The 19,714-nt window shown below is 43.2% G+C and overlaps 1 long non-coding RNA gene across 3 annotated transcripts in view; it reads right to left on the minus strand.

The window, feature by feature from the left end:
* Positions 1-4,154: 4,154 nt before the first annotated feature.
* The window catches only part of LOC133377866 (uncharacterized), a 93,134-nt gene continuing 77,574 nt past the window's right edge, over positions 4,155-19,714 (minus strand). For all 3 annotated transcript variants that reach the window (XR_009760821.1, XR_009760820.1, XR_009760819.1), the window contains 2 exons: positions 11,103-11,232; positions 4,155-6,263 (listed from right to left, as the gene is read on the minus strand). This is a non-coding gene — a long non-coding RNA (uncharacterized LOC133377866). The remainder of the gene's footprint in view (positions 6,264-11,102; positions 11,233-19,714) is intronic.

Genomic DNA, 19,714 nt, shown 5'->3' on the forward strand with positions numbered 1-19,714 from the left:
GTAGTTTACTGTCTGTGACTATCCTTCCAACCTTGCATCTTTTATGAGGGACAAGCCCCATCAGCAATGTATTACTACTTCCTCTATCACCCTTTTGGTGTCTCTTTCCACTTATTGCCTTCAAATAAACTGACCAGTTTATGATTGCTCTTTTCAGCACAATTTTCACAGAATCATATTCTCAACTCAGGGTCGTGCTTATTCCATTGTCCTGGGTAATTTTTTTGATGTGGTACCTTTAAAAAAAAAAAAAAGCTCTGGATCCAATATTTACATTCTCAGTGCCTAACCTCAAATATGAAGAAGATTATGACTGCGCAAGGGAAGCCTGTGAAAATTTATGGAGAGGTTTAGTTGTGACATAAGCTTAGCAGATTAGCTCTGTATGTCAGTTGCCAAGCCACAGTCAATCCCTACTACTTTTAAATTGATGGCAGGGATTCCATCACACTTCTTGGCTATGGAGGATTCATCTGAATTTATTTTCAGGGAAATGATGCCCAAGTTCTAGACCAGCAGGCAGTGGTGCTGTCAGGGTAGGAATGTGATGCAGAGGTTCATGGCCCTGATAAGAATAAGCAGAAGGCCTCCCAAACGCAACAGAGCTGCCTTACCACATTTTGAAGTAAGTGAAGTAATTCATATTACCATCTAAAGAGTGGGGGTGGGGTGTAAAACCATTACATCCAGAATCTGAAATTACCTAACTGCACCATTGCTCAAAGCAAGGCCTCTGACAAGGAGTTTTACAGTGCAATCCTATACGCATCCACTTAAAACTGATGTGAGGAACCTTTGGGCCTCCAGAAGTTGCTGAATTACAACTCCTATCATCCCTGGCCATTGGGCATGCTTCTTGGGGCTAATGGGGGTTGTAGTTCAGCAACATCTAGAGGGCCAAACGTTTCCCACACCTGACTTAGAAGTAGGTCCCATTGAGTTCATTGGGCCTTACTCCCAGAAAAGTGGGTATAAGCAGTAGCGTAGTGGCAAATTCAGAAGTGAAGGGTCCCTTCATGATAGTCACAGCCACACACACACATTTTTATTTTTATTTTTTTGCTCCTGGGTTGAGAATGAGATCCTTGATAATGCCGTCTACCACCACAACAGACATCCCTAGGAGCCCAATAAGCATGAAAAGGGAGAGTGTTACCCAGTGAAAAGAGTCTTCTCAGTGGCTGACGCACCTCCTTTCACTCTGATTGGCTCCAATCAGCAGGAAAGGACAAGGACATGTTAGAAGACTCTTATCAGTGGCTAACACACTCCCATTTCATGTTGATTGGCTCATAGGATACTGGAGACACAGGGACCCTGCTGGGACCTGGCTTCCAAAAAAGGAAGGGGTCTAAGCCCCCCCCCCAGACCCTGGATGACTACACACCTGGGTATAAGATTGTAGCTTCAGGTGGTAACAGCCTCCCAAGAGATTTTCATAGCTAACATAGTACTTGCAAGCTCTGGGACTCACTGCTACTTTGATGTTAATTGATACTCTTAGGCTGTACAGATATACTGCGGTGACGGGATGGTGAGAAGCAATGGAAGTAACTTTTCTTTGTGTTAAAAGGGTCCCTAGCTCACCTCTTCTAATATTAACATGAGCACTGTATACGTATCATAGAGGGAGAAAGCCTTGCTGTAGCGTGGAAGACCTTGCAGTGGGAGGGTGGCAGTTAGGGTTAAGTGAATATGTCCATTTAAATTTCTCTCAGTTTCTTGTTTATCTGTTCTTATGTTTTCCCATTTCCACATCAATTTTAAAAAAAGAAAGTCCTCATGAAACTTTATCAGCATTTTAGTGCAAATTTCTTCTAATATGCACATTTTTGTCTGCAATTTTGCAAATTTTTGCAAAGCAATATTCCCTTATATAATGCATTTTTCTATACTGTTGTCACTAATACATGCATTTTTATGCACATCTAACCCTACTATATTCATTTTTGTTCACATTACTTGACTGGAGAACTACATTACAAAACTTGCAGAAGTGCAAATAGTTTTGGAAAGTGCAAATTAGGCAGGCTTGCCTGTAAATGCAAATTGAGTTGAATTTCTCCCCCATCCCTAGGGACAGTTTACCTGTTTGTTTCTTTTCTAAAAGGAGAATGTGCTGAAGGGAAGGCACATGCATGTTTCAAAGGAAAACAAAATAAAAACAAAGGTTCTTGATATATAGCAAGGCATTGCTAGAGGGGAAGGTTGCAGCTAGAGATGGTGGATAAATTCAATTTGGTTCAAATTTACATCTGAATCTTTTATATTTGCACTTTCAAAAACAACATGAGAACCAAAATACTGTCATTGCTAGCAAAAATATGTACATTACTCAAACTGCATATAAAAATGTGTGCTTTAGGAGAAATTTGCACCAAAACACAGAAGAATTTTCATGAGGATTTTTAAAAGAAAACAAACACTGTAAATTGCTCCAGAACTGAATTTTACATTGGAAAAATAAGAAAGTGAGAGAATCGAAATCGACAAGGGTTTGTGGCAGTCTTATACCTCTTTTCTTTTTGAAGGCCACACAATCATTTAAAGTAGGGGTAGGGGTCCTGTTTAAGCCCATAAGCCACATTCACGCATGGACAGTTTCCAAAGGCTATATGCCAGTGGTTCACATGGCCAGAGGCAAAAGCAGGCTGAACAACTGATGTGTTTTTGAACAGTAAGCACATTTTACCCAGAGGTTTTTTCACCAGTACCACAAAAGCACAGAGAGAGAGAAAGAGAGAGAGAGAGAGAGAGAGAGAGAGAATGTGTGTCTCTCAATCTTCCATCGCAGGTAAACATGAGGAATTGTCACAGTTCAAGTGCCATTCAAGCAGAAGTTGGAAAAGTTACTTTTTTAAAACTACAACTCCCATCAGCACAGCCAGCACAGCCAGCACAGCCACTGCATTGGGCTGATGGGAGTTGTAGTTCAAAAAAGTAACTTTTCCAACCTCTGCATTCAAGCCAGAGAACCATTCAGGAAGGGTGCAGACGTGGGCTGGGCTGGTCACCAGGGGAGAGGGGGTATGGCTTGGGGAAGGCAACATAGAGTCCCAAGGGTCAGATAGATACAGATGCCTGGCAGGCTGCATTCATCCTCATGGCCTGAGGTGCCTCATCCCTCCTTTATAAGCTATATGTGATCAAGTAGAAAATCACCTCTTTTACCAAAATTGCCATAAATAACTATTAAAAATACAAAATTTTAAAGGGTTCTATACTGCATTTCTAGGAATTGTGTGTTATAATGATTGTACAAGGCCTGCTATAGATGGCATAGAAATGAATGGGGGGAGGGGGGAGAGACGGGCTTGTACCCATTACCTCCATATATCAATGATAACATTTACATCCAATCTATGGAGGCTCTGAAAGCATGATTTACAGCCTCAATTTTTGCAGAGTATAGATTGTGCATGCAGAGTCCTCACAAGTTGGAGTGTACCAATGTCAGTCCCTATGCACCAGTTCTGATCAATGCATGGGTGTCAGGAAGTGAACAGCTAGGATTCCTCTCTCCAAAACATTTATTTCTACCCAGTTTGACCACTTGCTTGGACTAGAGACAGTATGCAATATTTGCTGGTCACAAAAAAAACCCCGTATACATCTATCACAATAAAATGATAACGCTTCAAGGGGCTGGGAAGTCTGGGATTTCAGCAGGTACCTCCCAAGCTGCTATGAAACTCTGAAAACCATGCTTGTCAGATGCAAACATGTAACAGAACAAAGTTGTAAGTATTTTGCATGTAATACAAGAAGTGTATGACCATGTCTCTGTAATCCGGACCAGCTATTCAGCAACAATCCTTCACTGGTCTCCGCAAACAACAGCTATGTCCACACTAGGGTGTTAATGCATATGTGTGTGCTCACTTTCTGTGTCCACATTTACACACTTTCATCCACACATGGGCATTTTCCATTTTATGCCACCAAAATCTATACCGATGTTTCCCATCCACATTGGTGGGTGATGTTTGATGGGATATATTCATGTTGTGTGTTGTTGACCATTCCCCTAAATCAGTACTTCCCCATTCTCCATAAATTCTGATTCTGAGGGCCATAGTGGGCATATGCATAGGTATTTGTTTACTAGTGCATGTACACCTTTTACATTTTTATTTTTGAAATACATGGTTTTTTGATATACCAGATTTGCACAAAAGAGTAGTCAGAAATATTGTTTTTAAATGTGTGCATTCCTCCAAGCCAGGAAAACTGAGGTCCACTGTAGACATATACACAGGTATTTGTTTACGTGCCCGAATACAAGTTTTTTGATATACCAGATTTGCACAAAGCAGCCATTAAAAATACGTGTCTCTCTCCAACTCAGGCAAAGATCTGGAGTGACCTGCATGAAAGGCTGCCACTTCCTTTCTTCCCCTTTTCCTTCCCTGCCTCCTGTACCTGCAAAGGTGTGGGGATAGATGGCACCCAGTGAAGCATCACCAGACATGTAAAAAAAAATGCCACTCACACAATGCACTTCAGTAATTTTACACTCAGGTAAAATGTGGTTTTATACTGGATTTTCTTCCCTTATCAAATTCTCCACAGATGCGGGAAAATCCAGATGGGGGGGGAGGAGTGCAGGCTGCCAGTAGAATAAGGAGGATGCCATGTGGATGCCACAAAAGAAAAAGAGGCACAAGAAGCTTCAAATCCACATTAAACTCCAGTGTGGATGAGCCCATCTCCTATAATTCAATCTTCCTTTTATAACCTCTCTTCACTAAGCTCTTCACTAACTAAACCACCATTTCCCATTTAGCATTTTCTTCTAATCCCTTAAACCACCTTCATTTCTACCTCTGCATGCTGAGGCCATGATGTTCACCTGACTATATGCATATTTATAGTTGTTTTTCCATCAGTGTGCATGACACTTTACAAAAATATAACAGGACAAGTCCCTGCCCTAAGGAGCTTACCATCTAAAATTTGATGTGGGGAAGGCAGCAGTGGAAAGGAAGCAAAGGCATGGAGAAGAGGGGACGAACAGGCCTTATTTCAGTTATATGTACTTAGTTATAGAAGGGCGTGGGAAATAAGGAGACTGCTGTATAAATTAAAATAAACACAATTGTGTGTTATAAAGGTGTCAGAGCTTCACTTAAACAAGTCTCCTATCTGAAGGAAGATTATTTTTCTTCTCCCTTTTTACATCCTTTTCTTCTCCCTGGCTAAGTAATAAATAATATGGAAGGAATAGCTGAGAATGGAATCAAAAATGGACGCCTGGGGATGAGGAAGCCACAAAACATCCCTGTCACTCTGTAATAAGCAGCTGTTACTTCCAGTCTTACAGCACATCTGTTCAGCAGCTGGCAGATATCATGACTGTGTCGAGTCAAAAGCAGCAGGGGGCAGGGGAAAGCATGAGGGAAGAAGCAGACAGCTTCCCAGTTTTTAAAGTTGCCACTTCCTCCTGGGGGGGGGGGAGCCATGACATATATGGATGTGAATGAATGTGCACAACCAAAATTGCCAGTAGCCTCATATCGAGGTTGGGCTGAAGGAAATGCTCTCATTCCGAGCCTGCTAAAACCTTGCAGCAGCAGGCAAAAGAGGAGTGCCACCTTCTGACTCCTGACTGAAGGGCTTATTTGATCAGATGGAACATGATCCACATTGCCAAAGCAGCAGTGCACAAGTGTCAGAGCTTTTTTTCATCAGAACTTCCCTGCACCTTGTGAGTGCTTTTTAAATGTCTAGAGGCTGAGTGCATTGTCGGGGTGGGGGAGGAACCACCGTAGCATAATCTGTTGTTGTTGTTGCTATGTGCCTTTAAGTCGATTACGGCTTATGGCGACCCTATGAATCAGCATAATCTACAACACCATAATTTCCCTCCTTGCTTGGGTAATGGCTTAACGGCAAACATCCGCCCTGGAGATTGATGTGTGCTGTGCAAGTTTGTGTGTGTGTACACAATGTAGGCATCTATGTGTGGCTAAGAGGGCCAAGAACAGAAGCAAAGAAAGTCAAGCAACGGATAAAATATACACGAAGGGGAACCTACTTAATTTAATCACCATAAATAAGTTGTAAAATCACTCCGTCGCTTCATGTCAGATGAAATATTCAATGGCTTTGCCAACCCTCTCCTGTTCTTTCAGCTGAGGAGACACAGAATATCTTTGTCAGCAGAGACAGCTGCTCAAGGGGCTGCAACAAGACCTGCCATCTGTCTGGATCTGATCAGCTCCACTCTGATTCAGGCGAGAATCTTCCATGTAAGCAAGACACTGAAAAGAGAAGATAGGGGTGGATGAAATCCTCTAACTATGCACCAGGGTTTCTTTTTTTTAGTGTGCTTGCATTGCAGTCCTTCAGAAACATATTTTTTCCTTAGTAGAAATGGATAAATTGACATGTCTACTTAGAGAAAAATCGACAGATACATTTCTTAAGGAATGGAAGCCTCTCTTAGACTTTTTGTTGAAAGATCAAAATAAAATGATGATATTGGGATTTGACGATTAACTAAGACAGCCTATGGAGAAAAGTGATCCTGTATGTATACATTAAGGGACAGGTTTGATGTATATTATATACTTATAGCTGATCTGCGACAAATCGGAAGTCAACTATTTTATTTTTATTTTTGTTGTTGTATTGTTATGTTTTTTGACTTTGTTTTGTTTGTCTTTTGAAAAATTTGAATAAAAATTATTAAAAAAAAAGAAACATATTTTATATATATTTACTTACTTGTTAATTGCTTCCCATGAGAAAATTTACAGTACAATAAAATCATAGGGCTGCTGTCAACTATGTCCTACTCAGTGTAGACCCATTGAAATTAATGAACCTGTCATGTCTATTAACTTCAGTGGGTCTACTCTGAGTAAGCTAGCATAGAATATCACCCATACAGAACAAATGTATATGTAAAAACAGTTAAAACATTTGCATATATAAAAACAAATCCAAGTCCAATACAGATACCAAGTGGGATTTTTAAAAAAATCTCCCCTATTCTGTTTGAGCACCATGACAATGAATCCATGGTGTCAATTAATCCCGTGAGAGAGTGCCTGTGTTTTCTTATGCAGCACCCCTTCATTTACATTTCCTCCTAAGTGGACTGCTCCTAGGTCAGCCTACAAAAGTGAGCCTTCAAGCTGAGGAAGCATTTAAAGAAGGAAAGAAGCCATTTGGCAGACTGCTGGTTAGATGAAAGGCTCAGCTATGAAGCCAGTAAGTAATATGGCAGCTGTGTGTAAATAAAGACCAAAGGACCTCTGATACCACTACCACCACCCCAAGTCTGTGTTTCTCATGACCAAACTACATATTACAAGAAATAAGTAGTATGCAGCTACATCTGTTTTTTTTCTTTATTTAATTACAGGTATGGGGGGGTCATCTGGACCACAGAACATGGGGAAGGCAGGTTTATCCTATCCTTTCCCTCCCCAGCCACGATCCAACTGAAAATCAGCCCCCTTGTCCCCAACCTATGAGGAAATGAGGAAAGTCGTACCTGTCAGCGCTGACTCTAGACTGAATAAAATAAGAATTGTAAGACACTCTAAATTGTAAAAAGCAATAAGACTGAGTTTTACTATGGAGTGCTGATGTGACATTCTGATCAGGGTATCATCAGAGCAAGTTGAACCTCACGGGACACTCAGTTGTAAAAGGATGCTGTCGCCTTGTGATTCTGGGCCATGTGCTTTTTAGTGCCACTGTTCTGTTCCCGTGTGCTATTGCAAAGCTAGCAGAAAGACTGGAAGTGATAATAGCAGTTACTCAAATGAGAACTGCAGTCATTCTCAGCCTATACTTCGGAGAGCAAGGGAGAAGCTATTGTCATCTCCTGTGTCCTTTGCGCAGACATATCATTATCTGGCCCTCTGAGAGTTGGATTCATACATGTGAAACTTTGGGAACACTGACCTGCAGTCTGAAGGAGAATTAGCCTCCAAATTACTAGATACTTGGAGCTACACACTTTCATTTCCTTCGAGAATTATAGCCACTTTATGAGGGCTGCCTGCCTATTCCTTTGGCATAACATCTATAATAGCTCATCTTCTGTTATTTCTTCTCTGTGCTGTTCTGGGGAATGTTATTCAATGTGCCAGCCTGTTTTTCACTTTTAATTTTTCTGTGGCAATTCTTTTCTAGTTCCTTCATAAAACCAAGCAGCCCAAAGTATTTCGCACTCAACAAGGCGCATATCCTGAGTCTATTCTTTTTGCGTCTCTCAGAACAAGGAAAAAAGTTTGTTGTTATCATTGTCATCAACATCATCTTCTTCTTCTGGTTGACAAACTAGGTTTTCCCATGTTCAAAATAAAAACTGTAAAGTACTCTAAAATAGAAATAGTCATAGCAATTTGGAAGGATTGATGCTATCATGTACTCGTGATGTGTCGTGATCATGTTGTCCTATAGAACCCTCAAAGTATGTGTTTTCATTGAAAATTATAAGGCTGTATCAAAAAAAAATAGCAAGGAACAGGGGAAGAAGAGATAAAAAAATAGCAAAGATGACAGCGGAATCTATACAGATATCCCAAGGTCAGCCCAATAATGAAGCAGAATGAGAGAATTGCCACAGCTGTTGGACATGAGGGGAGCACGGAATTGGCCTCTCCATCCACTCACCCACGCTTATTTCATCATTGTGCATCCAGTGAGGTGAGACTCTCTGCCTCTACTTCGCTGCCTCACCTTGCCTCATTCTGAGGCAGAGCTAAGCAGGGTCCTTCTTCAGAGCCAGGTAATCTGTGCGAAGTAGCCAGGAGAATGCATGCTCAACCACCAGTTTGATGTAGCAGATAAAAATAAACAAATGCTTTATACTGACGTGCAACCCCCAGAATATTACATACAAATAGTACTGAGATCCTTTGCAAAAATGCCACCTTCCATGAGCTGAACAAATTGGGTTGTTGTTGGTCTGCCTCCAAATGTTGTCAATCACTGATGCAGCAAATGTAGATAGTTAACTATGTATCCTATCCAAAGTTAAACAGGTTTAAGAGACATTGATTTCATTGGGAAGTAGGGATGGAATCCACCCGCTGTTGATTCGCTGCTGATCCACTCTGTGCCTGCTCATCCCTGTACCATGAAGGTGGAGGAGGCAGGATAGGAGCCCCCTCCCCAGGTTGATTGATAGAGTGGAGGCTCAACAACAGCCTTGCTGAGCAGGGCCAGACCACAGAGGAAGAACAGGAAGAGGAGGCATCACATCACCGGGCAAGCAACAGGCTGCAGGCTAAGAAGGTTAAAAATCCGCCATTCTGACCATGGGGGATTGGAATTGGACCATATGGGATTGGACTGGGATTTTTCACCCATCCCAGCCTGCAGCCTGTCACTTGCCCCATGGCGTGGTGCCTCCTCTTCCTGTTCCACTTCCTTCTCCGCTATCTGGCCCTACTAGGTAGGCTGTTGCCACAGCCTCCACTCTGTCATTCCATCCAGGGCGGGGGTGGTGCGATGTTCTCCTGTACATATGTTTGTTATTGATGTGTTTATGGTAAGGCGTGAGTAAGTTTATCAGTTGAATAGGGATTTGTTTCTGAAATGTTAGGGTTTGTTTAAGAGTGGTAGGATTTAAGGGGGCTTAGTGGACAGTGTTAGTGATAGTGAGGGAATGGGTATTTTAGTTATTTAGGCAGTCTAGCTTCTATAATATTATTTATTTACTGCATTAATAAATAGTTGTTTGTTTTTCTCCATCCCATGCCTGAGACTCAGTTACTTTACTAGGGGAGTGTAAAGTTACATAATAGTGTTAGTCACACACATACATCCCCACACATCTAAGGTGTATTTGGGCCTAAGATAAAGGTTGTGGTGGCAGCTAAACTGGTGGTGGTGAATAGGTGTAGCCTGTTGCAGGGGCAAAGGCCTGGAGAATCAGAGGGTTGCCCCACCACCACAGGCCCTCCTCTCTGCCTTCTCCTTCTCCATGGTGGTGGGGTTGGGCAGGCACAGAGTGGATCGGCAATGAAGTGGTGATGGCTGAGGATTCCATCCCTAATGGGAAGGGGAATTTTTTTTAGGGAGAAATCAGTAGGTCAGGTCTTTTGCTCTACCTAGATTTTGCTCTGTCATCACATTCTTCTTTTTTTAATTTGAATTTTTCAAAGAATAACACAATAAAAACAAAAGAAAACACATGGGTAATCTTTGCAACACACCCAAAATATCACAAAGTGCATATTTTGTATGCAAGTCTTTCTTTCATTGATCTGAGGAAGAGCAGTCTCATATTTTGGGACAGAAACCAAAATTAAGTTTAGAAAGCCATGGCATCCTTCAACAGTGGCAGAGCCATTTTCCTGGCTACCATACCCAGAATGCCTGGCTCTGAAGAAGGAACCCCTCTGCCCTTTCTCAGAGTGAGGCAAGACAGAGAGGAGGAGGGAGTGAAGAAGCGCTAGCTCTGCTACCTCTAAGGCTGCAGCAAAAAAAGTTTTAAAAAAAACAGAGAGGGCGAAGGAAGAGAAGAGGTGAGAGAAAGGGAGAAATGATGGAAAAGGGAAGAGGAGGATGACAAGCAGGCAGTCTAATCCTTTGCCCTCGCCCTGGATACCCATATGGAATAGGGGACAGGGTCAAAGCCCAACTTTTTTACCAGAACCCAAAAAAATCCAACTGTTCATTAAACCTAAATGAATCTGAGAATAGAGAAAATAATCCTAGTAGATTAATCTTTTACTTTTGTTATCACTCTCATAGGAAGGATTAGTGCTACGACACTATGATGTGCAATTGAAGGGTAGGGGAGATTTTCTGTTATACTGTGCTACTCTTACATCCTAGTACTGAAATCAATATTGGTGGAACCAATTAAAAGAACTGGTCTAAAAAAAAACAATATTGTTGTTTTGTGCATTTCTGATTTTTTCTGTTTTATTTCATTACACTTAAACCTGAGATGTTCTTGACGGTGTACTTACAAAGCTTTAGGGTTTTTACTTGTGCCCCCCTCTCTCAATCTCTCTCTTTAAAAAAAATGAATATCCACACTTTAAAAGAATTCACCTACCTAAAATGGATGGTTAGATTTCACTTTCCTGTGAAAAATTATTCATATACAAGAAGCAGCCCCTCCTCACCTCTTATCAAGAACTGGGAACTCTTCATCTCATACAAATTGCTTTCCTGGCATCAAAGATGCTGGATTTGCTAAGGTCAATACACTTAAATGTTCTGTAATGGCACCTGGAGCTTAGATTCAATTGCTTCCTGAAAAAAAAAAGCATAAAGTATTCATCTTTGTAGTCATGAGCAATGCTGATAGAAAAACTAAAATACACAAGAACACAGAACCACTTTTGAAAGCCTGTGTGGTCGTCAGGTATAAAATGTCAGAGATGGGTACCAAAAAACATGAGCTCACATACCAGGACCGCTATGGAATCGCTGGGAAAGCTGCCATCAAAAAACATTTTCATGTATTCACTGAAAACAAGGAGGGAAGAAATCAGGATCACACCTGCTGTCCCCTCAACCACCATCCATGTGTTCAAGTAAAGGAGTGAGGAGGGGTGCTACCACATACAAGTTTCACACCAGCCACTGCTGTGCTTACGAGGATGGAGAGGGGGAAGGTTGCAGGAAGGTCATGTGGTGTGAGTGCAGCGGTGGAGACAATCAGGTGATCCTGCACCTGCACCATGCCAGCCTTCCTGCCATCTCAACCAAGCACAGAGATGCAGCTGATGGGAGGCCATGTGTGATAGTGACCCACTCTACCAGCCACTCCTGAAGTGAAGGTGTGAGTATTCAGACTATGAAACCACTCTGGCCAAATCCTGGATCCCAAACCAAATTGAGCCAATTTGATTGGCACAGGATTCTGTTAGGTAGCTTGGATCAGGTCCACTTGGAGCGATCTGGGGCTGTTCTCCACATGTAGGCTCTTTCCATGCAATCAGGACTCCTACAAAAGGCACAGTGCAAACCATATCCATGTCTTACTTGTGTGTAGGGCACAACTATGTAGAGCACATTTGCCAAACTTTTTTGAGCCTGTTAGTACATTTGCAAACCAGAGAAACTGTTGTGTGCACCACATGCAACCCGCAACCAAGCAAGCGCACAGTGCAGCCTAAGCTACTGCCTACAACCGAATGCTTGTTTCAAGCCTAATTTCAATGAGGGGAGGAAGAGCGAAGGAGCCATGCAGGCTCCAAGAAATCCCTCTGCAGGCACACGTGTACACAAGAGCACCACACTGGTGACCCCAAAAACAGAGAAGGAGCAGGGCTATGATTTTAGTTCCACTCTCAACATTGTGGTCCCCCCCAACCATGTGTTATGTGCAGTTGGGTGAGCAAAAAGCCCAGTGTGTGAGCTCCTCCTCATATGTAGTAGCTCCATGCAATTAGGACTATTGATTGTTGCATGTTGTGCTTGCTATTCACACAGTGCACAACATATGGTTATTTGGGGGAAAAGTTGTTATGTCAGATGCAATTGTAAAAGCACAGCTCTGTGCTTTGTTCTACAATCATGCTTATGCCCTACACACATAACGCATGAAGAGGGCATAAGTTTAAATACCCATAAGGCTTTATTCAGACATTTAGCTGAATGCATGGGGGCCAGGACAGGATAGCATCCAGGGACACCCATACATTCAGTTAATGTGGATATGTATTCTGAAGAGGACTAATTTTGTAGTTAGCTGCCGTCTGGAAAAAGGATTCTGCACTCAAAATGAAATCTACAGATTAAGTGAAGTTGCACTTAGGTATTTAATTTCCGTAATTTATTCTTCTTCCAAAATTCATGATGTCAAAGAAAGAAAGAAAGAAAGAAAGAAAGAAAGAAAGAAAGAAAGAAAGAAAGAAAGGAAGGAAGAAATGAAGGAAGAAATGAATGAATGAATGAATGAATAGATAGATAGCAATGTCAGAAATTAGTCCAGGTTAACCACATCAAAGAGTAAAGGAGTAATAGTTATGGAAAAGCTAGGCCTTTGCAGGGTGCTGAAACCCCGATTCCCAACCATTCAAAGCCTTGCCCAGCCCTAACTTCAGTTTCAGAATTAAGTCCGTAGTCCAGTATTCTGCTGCCTGATATCCCGGAGAGCCACTGCCAGTCGGTGTCAACGATACTGAGCTAGATACAGCAATGCTCTGATTTGGTATATGACTGTTTCATATGTTCCTGCAAGCCCCGACATTTCTTTATCTAGAAATTAAGCATCAGAAGTTAAGCCCTCTTCATGTCAATGGGACTGTACTCCCAGAAACACCCCTAGAGAATCGAGACAGGTTGCCATTTCTCCACACACCTTCCATGGCTGAACTGCATCTGGAGAGCAGGCTAAAGGAAACCACTTTAAGGCAATCCTTTATGCATTCATGATAAATATTATCCGGCCTTTCACCAAAACTTCCAAGAGCAAAAAAGGCATCTTTCCGAAACCCTAGGCCTCAAAATAACCTGCCCCATCACCCAAACAAACAGTCAGCATGCACACTTGCTAAGTTATTCTCTCACGAACAAACTTGCTGCCTGTCATCTTGCATTCTTGAACACAGGGAGAAAAGCAGCTGGGGCAGCCGTTTGTACATACTGTATGACAGCACCCTCTCCAGAGGCCTGCTATTATTACAGGCTGCACCTCTCCTCACGTTGAATTAACTTGTTCTGACTGTCTGACAGTTCTGACGACTACACAGGCTGATGCAAGCGGCTCAGATCACATGCTACTGCATGCATGGCCTGTCACTAACTGTGCCACTAAAACTAGACAAAACCTTGTCAAGGGAGATAAACTTCTCTGGAGACAGAGGTAAGTGACTCAACTCATGGCACAGCTTGTAAGGTTTTGTTTAGTTCAAGAACAGTATCCACTGACAGGAGGACTAGATGTAGGCAGGAAGACACTCGCATGTCTACAAGATAGATGGGGGCAGGGAGTGAGATACATAAAGAAGGGGCAATTTCTATGCAAGAGCAAAGATGCCTACCAGGGATTTGCTGTCAACAAAAATAAAACATCCCAATTTCCAATATCCCACCCATCCCCTAAGCAAAGCCTTGACAAGACATAGGTCATCCAAAATGCAGAAGGACCTTCAGCAAGAAGTTAAGAAAGCATTATTAAGCTAACAGATTCACACACACACACATGCCCGTAGGCATTCCAGTCTGCTGAAGGTCAAACAGTTCTTACCCAAGCCACCTCGATCTTTCATGGCCCTGGCTGGGGTCCTGTCAGAACACATGTCAAGAAAACTGCAGAACATGTCTTCCCCCCCATGCCCCGCTCTCCTTCCCTTTTCTTTTCTTTTTAATTCTTCATCATGGATCCAGTTGAAGGTTTTGATTGAAAGCCTGTCTCCCCATTGTTGGGGACACAGGCGGATGGCATTGATGTGCTGACAACATGCTCCCAAGTCTTTCAAATCACTCCAGGGTTAGAAATCATCTTCTGACTGTGTGTTCTGTTCCTATGTGAAATAGATTAGTGCTCCCCAACAGCCCATCATAACAACATTAGCACTAATTGAATACATTATGCCAGTCACACTCCAAAGGGAATGCAGTATATAAACCTCAGCCCTAGAGGTAACATCTTGAAGTCTGTGATGGCAGAAGTGGAAAAAAAGGAATTTGCATTGCTATTCCCTGGACTGAACCTCTTACATGATGCTAGAATAACAACGCTAAGGAATCAATCAGTTTCAAAACTTGCTTCTCGGTTAAAAGGAAAAGCGCAGGTAGCATTCAAGAGCCGCCACTGACCAAACAATCTGAGGCCTGCATATCCAGCACTATATGTACCAGATCATGCCATCAAATCCTATATTAATAAATCCAAACAGAAACATCCTTGGTTGCATTCTCACAGCCGCCAGCTTGGATTTAGGGTTGCCAGGTCAGAAGCATCCCAAACCCTGAGATTCAAGGGCAGGCCCTAGTAATGTCACAGGGGTGGGCCTGAGTGATGTCATGGGGTTGGTTCAAATGATGTCATGGGCGTGGGCCCAAATGATATCATTAAGCATGATAAATCAACCACAGTAGCTTGGAGCACACAATTCAAACCAAAACATTTTTCCGAATAGAAATTAACATAGAAATCTTAGCTCAAAGATGGACCCTGGGTAGGGAACATTTAATCTAGCCTACTTGCTTCTGGCAAAAAAAAAGTTTAAGTGCCCTCAGGCCAGGCCAGTCACCAGAAGGCCATTGTTGGAAGAAAGGAGCCTAGTATTGTGGAGATGTTAGATGAGAACACTCAGGAGTAAAGATGGATGACCCTGAAGGCTGCAATTCTAAACACACTTACTAAGCCCCATGGAACTCAATAGGAGTTATTTCTGAGTAGATATAGTTTGGATTGTGCTGTTGGTAAAACTTTACTAGGGTTCCTCAGCAAAGATATTGATATCCAAGCAGGGTTGGCAACCCCCTGCCTGGAATGCCCTGCCCCTATTTTTTAACTTGGCTGCTCCAAACTTCTTTACGGATTTGACCCTTCAGAAAGAGGTCTGAGAAATGAGTAAGAGTAAAAAGATTGTCTACCCTTTTCTGTCTATGCAGTGGGCTGCTATAAACTCACTGTGACAGCCAATCCAATTCCAATAAGTAATAATTGACAGGGGGAAAACACACATGGTTTGGTCTACCTTTACAGGCAGCAGCTTGGGAACAACAATCGCAGCCATGCTGCCCAGTATGTGAATTATCTTTTACCACTATTGGGCAAGAAACAAACAGTCACGCAACCAACAAGGTGCATCATCAGCGGGTTTAAGGGGGCTGAACTGAGTGCATGGAACCACTGTTGTTGCTTCTATGGATGTAACAGAGTGAGGTTAAAGATAAATGAAATGCAAATAGAAAAGAAAAACAAAAGACAGTGATGATTTCCTAAATGCAATACCATACCAACCACAACAAAATTCCTATGAGTAAGGCAGAAAACTCAGCATCCCACAACCAGTCAGGATTCCCAACCAAAAACCAAAACTAAAAAAAATCTGGAAGTCAGTCAGCCAAGGTCACAGCAATCCACATGCAGCACAGCCTGACCCAGGGACTGCAGTTAATGCAGAATGCTGTGCCACAATTGCTGGCATGAGTGAGACCCTATCAACACATAATACCTCTGCTGTGAAATCTGCACTGATTGCTGACTTGCTACCAGGCCAAGTTCAAGATGTGCTTTCCATGCTATGGCTGCCACATAGTACTTGTTCTGCTCTTGTAAGAAATCAGTCCTTTAGTGTGGCAGCACCTACTCTTTGGAACTCCTTGCCTACTGACATTATTTCATTTATTTATTTATTTATTATATTTATATACCGCCCCATAGCTGAAGCTCTCTGGGCATTTTACAGCTATTAAAACTGTCATGACTGCTTGCCCAGGCCTGCAACGAAGATGGCTGCAGAGCAGGGAATTGTGGGGGTTTTCTTTTTGATATTCTTTTGATAGACTGGGACCCTGAAAGGTTAACAACTGGTTTGTGCTATTACTGCCGCAGCTGAAGATGATTACAAGGCCCAGCTAACACCTTGTTATCAGTAAAGGGCCTGGTTCCGTCAAGGTCATAAACCTTGGGAAGTTTTAGGGAGGATGTGCCATTTGGCTGAGGAGTGATGAGTTTTTTTCATCTCATCATGACGCCCTTGATTGGTTAATTGCCTCCAGCTGTTGCTAAGGCTTTTGCCATAAGTATGGGCAAGAAAATCTAAGTTTTGTTTCTCTTTTGGGTTCCATCATGCCTACCTGATGTGACCCGATTGGGATCCATTTCTCCATCAGCTATCCTGACCCGAATCTCTGAGGGGAGAAGGCTAACCATCTGCAAGTCTCTTAGTTCTGTAAGTATAGAACAGGCTAGCTAGACTTTGTTATTTTGTCTTTTGTGACTGAACTCTCTTATGTATTTTGTTGTACCTTGCCCCTTTGGGTGTGGTCTTTAAGGATTTATATTGCTGCTAAATTTGTGCACCTCTTTTATCTCTTTTACCTTTTGTACTCTTATTCTTCTATTTTTATTGTTTGATAAACTTAATTCTATTACCAGTGTATGTTCATTTCACGAGGTCAGTCCTAAATTCAGTACTTGCCATCAATCACAACCACTGTGTAAAATTGGAGTGTTTTGCCTGAGGCTCGTGGGAGCAAGGAGTGTATCTTGGCTGTTGTCCTTTAGAAGCCCTGGTGGGTGACTGGGCTCTGGGTTCCCCTTCGACTCAGAGTGGTTAACCAGTAAGAAGGGTGGTGGCAGTTGACTACCCTGCAAGGTTGTTGTGACTGTGCACAGCTTTGGCAGAGAAGGATATTTGCCAGGATTAATTGCCCTGGGGTGGGAATTGGTTCCTGGGACTGTGGAGTGCTGGGGGAGTACCCCCGGCTTCCATTACAAAAACAATAAAAACAAATATACAAATTTTAAAACCCAAAAATACAATTTAAAAACAATTAAAAAAAATTGAAACAATTTTAAAACACATGCTAACATGCCTGGGAGAAGAGGAAAGTCTTGACCTGGTGCCAAAAACAGTGTTGGTGCCAGGCGCACCTCATCAGGGAGATCATTCCATAATTTGGGAGCCACCACTGAGAATACCCTCTCCCTTGTTGCCAGTCTCCCAGCTTCCCTCCCAGTAGGCACCCAGAGGAGGGCCTTAGATGTTGAGCGTAGTGTATGGTGGGTTCATGTCGGGAGAGGCGGTCCATCAGGTATTGTGGTCCTAAGCCATGTAAGGCTTCATAGGTAAAAACCAGCACCTTGAATCGAGCTGGGAAACATAAAGGCAGCCAATGCAAGCGGGCCAGAATCAGTTTTATGTGTTCAAACCATTTGGTCCCTGTTACCAATCTGGCCGCTGCATTCTGCACAAGCTGCAGCTTCTGAACCGTCTTCAAAGGCAGCCCCATGTACAGCACATTGCAGCAATCTAGCTTGGAGGTTACCAGAGCATGGACAACTGAAGCCAGTTTATCCCTGTCCAGATAGGGGCATAGCTGGGCCACCAACCGAAGTTGGTAGAAGGCACTCCATGCCACTGAGGCTACCTGAGCCTCAAGTGACAGAGATGGTTCTAGGAGAACCCCCAATCTACAAACCTCCTCCTTCAGGGGGAGTGCAACCCCATCCAGGACAGGTTGGACATCCACCGTCTGGTCAGAAGAAGCACCCACTAGTAGCATCTCAGTCTTGTCTGGACTGAGCCTCAGTTGATTAGCCCTCATCCAATCCATTGTCACAGCCAGGCACCAGTTCAGCACATTGACAGCCACATCTGAAGAAGATGAAAAGGAGAAACAGAGCTGCGTGTCATCAGCATACTGATGGCAATGCACTCCAAAGCTCCAGATGACTGCACCCAATGGTTTCATGTAGTTATTGAACAGCATGGGGGACAGAACTGATCCCTGTGGAGTCCCATACTGGAGAGTCCAAGGTGCCGAGCAATGTTCCCCAAGCACCACCTTCTGGAGCCGACCCGCCAAGTAGGAGTGGAACCACTGCCATGCAGTCCCTCCCATTCTCAACTCAGCCAGTCTTCCCAGAAGGATACTGTGGTCGATGGTATCAAAAGCTGCTGAGAGATCAAGGAGAATCAACAGAGTCACACTCCCACTGTCTCTCTCCCGACAGAGGTCATCATACACGGCGACCAAGGCTGTTTCCATGCCAAAACAAGGCCTGAAACCTGACTGAAATGGATCCAGATAATCGGTCTTATCCAAGAGGGTCTGGAGCTGGCCTGCCACCACTCGTTCAAGGACCTTGCTCAGGAATGGAACATTTGCTACTGGCCTATAGTTATTAAGATTTTCTGGGTCCAGGAAGGGTCTCTTCAGGAGTGGTCTCACTACTGCCTCTTTCAGGCAGCCAGGGACCACCCCCTCTTGCAGAGAGGCATTAATCACTTCCCTGGCCCAGCTGGCTATTCCATCCCTGCTAGGTTATATTAGCCAAAAAGTGGTTGCACAAACCTGTCCAAGCACCTTGTCAACGTCCTCAATCTGTACCAACTGAAACTCATCCAAGAAATTGGGACGAGGCTGTGCTCTGGACACCCAGCTTGATTCACCTGCTATAACACTGGAGTCTAAGTCCTGGCAGGTGCTAAAGATTTTATCCTGGAAGTGCTTAGCAAATTCATTACAGCGGGCCTCAGATGGTTCTACCACGTCCTTGGGGCCAGAGTGTAATAGCCCAGGGACAATTCTGAAGAGCTCCGCTGGGCGGCAGATTGATGATTTGATAGTGGCAGCAAAATATTGGATTTTTGCTGCCCTCACTGCCCCTAAATACAGCTTACTGTAGGCACTTACCAGTGTGTAATTGCATCCACGAGGAGTTCGTCTCCATCTGCACTCAAGCCGTCTCCTATATTGTTTCATCGCTCTCAGCTCTGGAGTATACCATGGAGCCATACGAGCTCTACATAGGAGAGGGCACTCAGGAGCAATCGTGTCAACCGCCTGGGTCATTTCTGTATTTCACAGTTCAACCAGGGTTTCAACAGGAGCACCAGCCCTATCAGCTGGAAAACTCCCCAGCCCTTTGGAAACCATCTGGATCCATTAGTCTCTAGGGGCGGACCAGCTTAATAGGTCCCCCACCCTTGCAGAGGGGAAAAGTCGCTGTAAGTCTAAACTTCAGCAAGCAATGATCTGTCCATGACAGAGGGATTGATGTAAGGCACCCCACATTCAGATCACCATCTTCATGTCCATTTGA

Source organism: Rhineura floridana, chromosome 1 (genome assembly GCF_030035675.1).
Source record: "Rhineura floridana isolate rRhiFlo1 chromosome 1, rRhiFlo1.hap2, whole genome shotgun sequence".
Classification (NCBI taxonomy): domain Eukaryota; kingdom Metazoa; phylum Chordata; class Lepidosauria; order Squamata; family Rhineuridae; genus Rhineura; species Rhineura floridana.